A 6000-nucleotide genomic window follows, 5' to 3' on the forward strand; every position below is an offset into this window, starting at 1 on the left:
GTTCTGTTGTGAATAAAATACGGGTTGATGGGATTTGCAAATCACTGCATTCTGTTTTTATTTGTTTTACATCATTTTACATCTTCTCAACTTTTTGGAATTGGAGTTTGTAGATATGGATAAATAAATAACCCAAGAACCCACAAATCGTCATTATAGGTCACTGAGGGGAAAATGCTCTTCCAAACCCACAACAAAGCGCGCAGAGTGAAGGGATCTGCATAGTTACATTTAGAGATGCGCGTCACCGTAAATAAGAAAGTGCAGTAAATGACGTCCCTGTTTACCTGCAGCGTGAACTACTTCCGTTATCCACTGGAGGCGGTGTGGAGCTCATCATCGTAACACAACCAAGCACAGATCACGAGCATTAAAACGGGGTTTTTACCTTCATGTAAACGTGCTTTTGCTCTCAGGACGTGTTTGGGTGAGTTAATGTACAGATGTACGCGTTCCAGCGCCGTGTCACGAGCACGTTATGCCGCCAGTGGCCTTTTTTTGCAGATGGCGGTTGAGTGTTGGCGTCGGGCTTTAGCGCTTCAGGTGCGCTGACAGGGGTTCACCTTAAAGGTAGAAACGGGCTTAAAAACGCTTGTGCAAAGTCACAGAACTTTACTTAAAGTTTACCGACCGTATGGACAAATCCACATGTAACGTTAACGTGTTTTGGCCTAGTTTCATTTCAATTAGCGAGGTCAATTAAGTGGCTCCGTGCAAGGTTTTACGTGGTTGTGACTGGCAAATTAATGATTTAACTAATTAATAAACTCCATACAACGGTAAACATGAATTAACTTCAAATAACCTAAACTTAAAATGTATTTAATAATTTTTGCTAACAAGTTTTAACTGGTGTTAACTGCCAGTCGTCCAGCAGAGGGCGGTGTAGCTCTTAATCATCTTAAGACAAATGGAAAGGAGTTAGAAAATACTATGATTTGGTTGTGTGATACATTTTTAATTTTAACATCACATTATTCCATGTTTGGCTGTTTTCAAGTCGTCAAAAAGACAACAATTTGAAGCATCTAGTGCAGAATCAACACCACTAAATTATGTTGTGGGCCGTTCACTGGAACTTGGACTTTAGCATTAAACTCTCATTTCCACCAGAGTGGCTGATTAAAAACAGCATTTACCTTCTTACAGAGGACACTGTACGCGTCTCTTACATGTTGTGTTTCTGTGAGATCTCGACATGGATCCTCTGGTCAACTTTTTTCTAACACGGCTGTAAATTACATCAGAGTTTCTGATAATTTGTAATGTCGGATAGGAGCGTTAGCGACAAACGCAACCTACGGCACTTCACTAACCCTTTTTAAATACACCTTTACATTTCATATATTTGGATGGTACTGCACACAGAGACCGCACTGGGTCAACATTTTTCAGTTTCACCGAGTGTCCTCCAAACGCACCGTCCACACACCGTCAGTGACAGAGTCTGCACGGAGAATGAGTCCTCTACCTCCGCCTGTGCTCAGCATCGCTTCTCGGCCTTTTGGCTAAGATCAAGTGTAGTATCTGTTCTTATCAGTTTAATATCTGATACGTCCCCTACCCGGGGACCATATATTAAATTGATTTTTGGAACAGGGAGATGCAATAGGGGCTTGCTCCGTCCACTCCACGCATCGACCTGGTATTGCAGTATCTCCAGGACCGGTGCACCCTCCTCACGGTGTTCAAAATAAACGCTTCTTTGAAATCTAACAATTACTACGTAAGTTAAGCACTGACACACGCAGCAACAAGTAGTGTTCATCAACTCCACAGTAACAACCTCACGGCATGTGAGAGATTTGACATCTTTTTTATTTGTATAAATCTCAATGTTCTTTATGTATTTCATTGATGAAATAAGGGGTTGAACCATTGTATCAGTGGAGAAACACTCTTACAAGTTCTGCCTTCTAAATGTCCAAAAGAAGTTACTTAAAAATACAAAATCAAAAGAAGCATTTTTCTGATAACATACATCACATTGATTTCATTAGGTGCTCAGTAGGAAGGCGTTCAAGTCTACGGAAAGCTGCTGCGATTGGTTAGTAGTCTACAGGCTGAAAGTCAACAAGTGGCGCTCTCTGGTGGGCGAGTGGGGAATAGCGAGTTTTAGTGTTCAATTGTAGCAGGTGGTGTATCTGTCCTAAGACCGAAGTGGGAATGTAGAAAGCAGATAGAATAGAATTTTCCACCTGGAGTAAACGATCTTGTAAATTTCATATGAATTTATTGTTTGACCTCAAGTCTGAGTGACATTGTAACAATCTTGCACTCGATCAATAAAATAGTTCCCTTTATGAAAAGTATACTTTTGTGAGTGTTTTTTCTTTTCCTAAAAACTATCTATTTATGGCTGTGTATTAGGGCTTTAGTTTCTAAAGCTAGTTTACATTTCTGCTGCTGAACATATGAGATTATTACCGCCAAGTAATCTGACAGTCTCCTTTTCACTGTGTATTTATAAACTTGTATAATCCAGTTGTTGCATATAGTCTTTTAAATTTCACAAGTGACTCATGAAATTGCATGAAAAAGACTGAAGCAATACAATGAATCCAGAAGTCCCTGTCCCACACAGACTGATGTACAGCATGGGGTGCTGCAATATGGGAGGTAGTTAGAGATGCAGCTAAAACAGCCGCAGGGGCTTATGATAAAAACAGAGACCGTACAAACCCTCAATACAATAGACCCTTCTAAGAAAGAATACCTCTCACCGTACACTGGTTCGGTTTTATACATTGGACTCTTTAGTTTTTGAATGTACATTAACCCCTATTTGGACTGTTTCTATTGTATCTCAATGTTTTTTTTTTTTTGTGATTTCTCTATAGTTGCAGTAAAAACAAAAACATAACACTTTTTTAGGAATCTTGAAGTAACAAAGGTGAAAGTTTAAATTCATTCAAAATTATGTAACAATGTAAGAATATTAATGAGACTGTAAGTGTAGAATTCACCATAATTACTACTGCTGAACCTGTTTAATTAAAGAAAAACTGTTTTATTAATGAGCTGAGGAAATGACTTGTTCAAATCCATAAATTTAGTTAAATGTGTCAGAAGCAAGATATTTGTTCTTACTGTTGGTCATGATATAACCAAGAGACAGACAATCAGTTCAGTTTATCCAACTAGTTCAAACTAATGCAGGTTAATGTAACGGTCTTGTTGTTAAAACAGTGTTGTTCAGTCTCCACATCGGTAGGTGGCAGTAGCAGGAATGTCAGTTGTTAATAACCGTGTGTAAACAAATAAACAGGAAGTGGTTGGTTTGTAAAAAAAAACGTTTGTGTTGTGTGTTTTTACTCTTACTAAATTACAAAATGAAGATGTAACATTATTTGCTTGCAGTTTATAATATGTCAGTGATTCGTTTGAACTTAAAACCGAGGTCTTATTCATGTGTTGCAAGTAAAGAAAACGGGGGGTTTTGCATTAGAACATGCAGCACTGCATGATGGGAAACATGCAGTTTGAAGAAGCGAAAGGTAAAAAACAAAATAGAAAAAAAAAACATTTTTCTACAGAACAGCTTATTGTATATGGGTGATCTGCAGCCCTCAGAGACTGTGTGTTTGGTCCTGTAAGGGTTGTGTGCACCCTCAGTCAGTGTGGTTGGTGTGTGAAAGACTACGCTGCCTGTGAGCTGAACAACTCATACTTACCTGGCAGGGGAGACACCATGATCATGAAGGTGGTTCACCCAGGGCGAGGCTCAGCCATTGCACTCAGGCTGTGCTGACCCCTGCGAATTCCCCAAATGTGGGAATCTCGACTGCATAATTTGTGGTAGTGGGGGACTGCGTTCGCGCTCTCCCCTGATGACGTGTGAATAATAAAATACAAATGAAATAATTAAATCAAAGTAACGTATTGTAATAATGTTTGTTAGATGTTATAAAACGTTTTCGTAATCTCGTCACTTGTGTCGGAGAAAAACTGACGCTGGTAAATTCAGCTTTGGTTTAAAGGTTTACGTTCATTTTGCAGTCAACATGTTCAGTGGTCTGTGGATCTGCGTGTTGAAGAAAACCGTTTTATACACTGGACTCTAGTTTTTGTAGGTACATTAACCTTATTTGTACCTCACTGTTTTTGGGATTTCTCTAAACAAAACAAAACTTTTCTAGGAATTTTGAATTAACAAAACGGAAAGTTTAATTGATGTAAACATGTAAGAATATTACTGAGAGCGTAAATGTAGAATTCACCATAATTACTATTGATGAACCCCTTTAATTAAAGAAATGACAGTTTATTGAGCTGGAGAAATGACCTGTTCAAATCCATTAATTTAGTTAGATGATTCAGAAGCAAGTTGTTTGTTCTTACTGTTGCTCATGATTATTAAAGAGAAATACAATCAGTTCAGTTTATCCAACTAGTTCAAATTAATGCAGGTTAACGTAACGGTCCTGTTGTTAAAACAGTGTTGTTCAGTCTCCACATCGGTAGGTGGCAGTAGCAGGAATGTCAGTTGTTAATAACCGTGTGTAAACAAATAAACAGGAAGTGGTTGGTTTGTAAGAAAAACGTGTGTGTTGAGTGTTTTTCACTTATTAAGTTACAAAATGTAGATATAACATTATTTATTTGTGGTTTATTAGTTTTCCATAATTGGTGTGAATTTACAACCGGTGTTATTCCGACATTCAAAGTAAAATAGTTGAATAAGAGTCGCGCTGACGACGTTAATCGTCATTGGACAAGGGGGAGTCACATGACCAACGAGCAATGTAGAACAAAGACGTTACTTTTTAGGAATAAAACTTATTGTGGCCGTTTTTGTCACATCTCTGTCATGTTTAGCTTGTTTTACATAGTTGTTCTACATGGTCAAGCAAAACCGATACTAAACTGGATCCTCCAACCGTCAGTGACAGAGTCTGCACGGAGAATGAGTCCTCTACCTCCGCCTGTGCTCAGCATCGCTTCTCGGCCTTTTGGCTAAGATCAAGTGTAGTATCTGTTCTTATCAGTTTAATATCTGATACGTCCCCTACCCGGGGACCATATATTAAATTGATTTTTGGAACAGGGAGATGGAATAGGGGCTTGCTCCGTCCACTCCACGCATCGACCTGGTATTGCAGTATCTCCAGGACCGGTGCACCCTCCTTTCACTGTGGAAGAATAATTTCAACCGATCAGCCCTTCTTCACTAGGATGTGTCGGAGTATTCTAGTTGTAGTCGGTGTTATCACTAATCCAGGTACTTCGGTTCCGCAGTTGCTCAGTTTGCAGTGTCCGACTAATAACCATAGCGTCGGAGCGGAGGTTCGCGTTCCGCTCTTCCCCACTTCATGTCGAAGTGTCCCTGAGCGAGACACCGAAACCCCCACAGCCCATCATCATGGGGATGTGTTTGACCACTCTGATAGAACTGGGTTTGTCAAGGTTTTAATAATAACATTTAGACCTTAACAAACTTCATTTAGAGACAGTCCAATCCAGTTACCATTAAACTGTGTCAAATACAAGAAAATAATAAATGGTGAATTTCTTAATGGATTTGGACCAGTTGGTGCTGGAGGATTTTTAGCATTTTTGTTTGGCATTAATATTTCAAAAACAACCCTGGTTTCACAAGCAAGAAAAAAAGTTAATTAATTTGTTAGCATCTTTACAGCAAGCACGCATTCATTACTGTAAAGTATGCGAGGTACAAAAACAAATACTCTATATAAATATTGATTTTACATTGAAGAAAAAACTGCTAGTGATCCTCTTGAAGTTTGAAAGCTGCAGTTTGTTTATATCTTCTTTGTTAAGGTACCACAAAAGAGAAGAGTAGCACATGAAGTATAGTGTTACATGAAGTTATGAGGATGAAATTTACTTTCTGTCATGCAGACGTACATGTATTTTCAGTTTGAACTTGCAAAGGATGAAATATTCCTCAAACATTGCTGTCAAAAACAGCCAAAGTCCTGGAGACTGCTTCGCCTCACAGCCACCCAGTCACCAGTCTGTTCATTTACAAGTTGTGCT

At 38.9% G+C, this 6000-nt stretch overlaps 3 non-coding genes across 3 annotated transcripts; all 3 read left to right on the forward strand.

Moving 5' to 3' along the window:
• Positions 1–1488: 1488 nt before the first annotated feature.
• Positions 1489–1679, forward strand: LOC137129585 (U2 spliceosomal RNA). The gene has a single exon (XR_010914744.1). It is a non-coding gene; the product is annotated as a U2 spliceosomal RNA (small nuclear RNA).
• A 1987-nt stretch (positions 1680–3666) lies between these two features.
• Positions 3667–3830, forward strand: LOC137129599 (U1 spliceosomal RNA). The gene has a single exon (XR_010914757.1). It is a non-coding gene; the product is annotated as a U1 spliceosomal RNA (small nuclear RNA).
• Positions 3831–4936: 1106 nt separating this feature from the next.
• On the forward strand, positions 4937–5127 carry LOC137129581 (U2 spliceosomal RNA). Its single transcript, XR_010914739.1, has one exon. It is a non-coding gene; the product is annotated as a U2 spliceosomal RNA (small nuclear RNA).
• Positions 5128–6000: the final 873 nt, after the last annotated feature.

Source organism: Channa argus, chromosome 6 (genome assembly GCF_033026475.1).
Source record: "Channa argus isolate prfri chromosome 6, Channa argus male v1.0, whole genome shotgun sequence".
Classification (NCBI taxonomy): domain Eukaryota; kingdom Metazoa; phylum Chordata; class Actinopteri; order Anabantiformes; family Channidae; genus Channa; species Channa argus.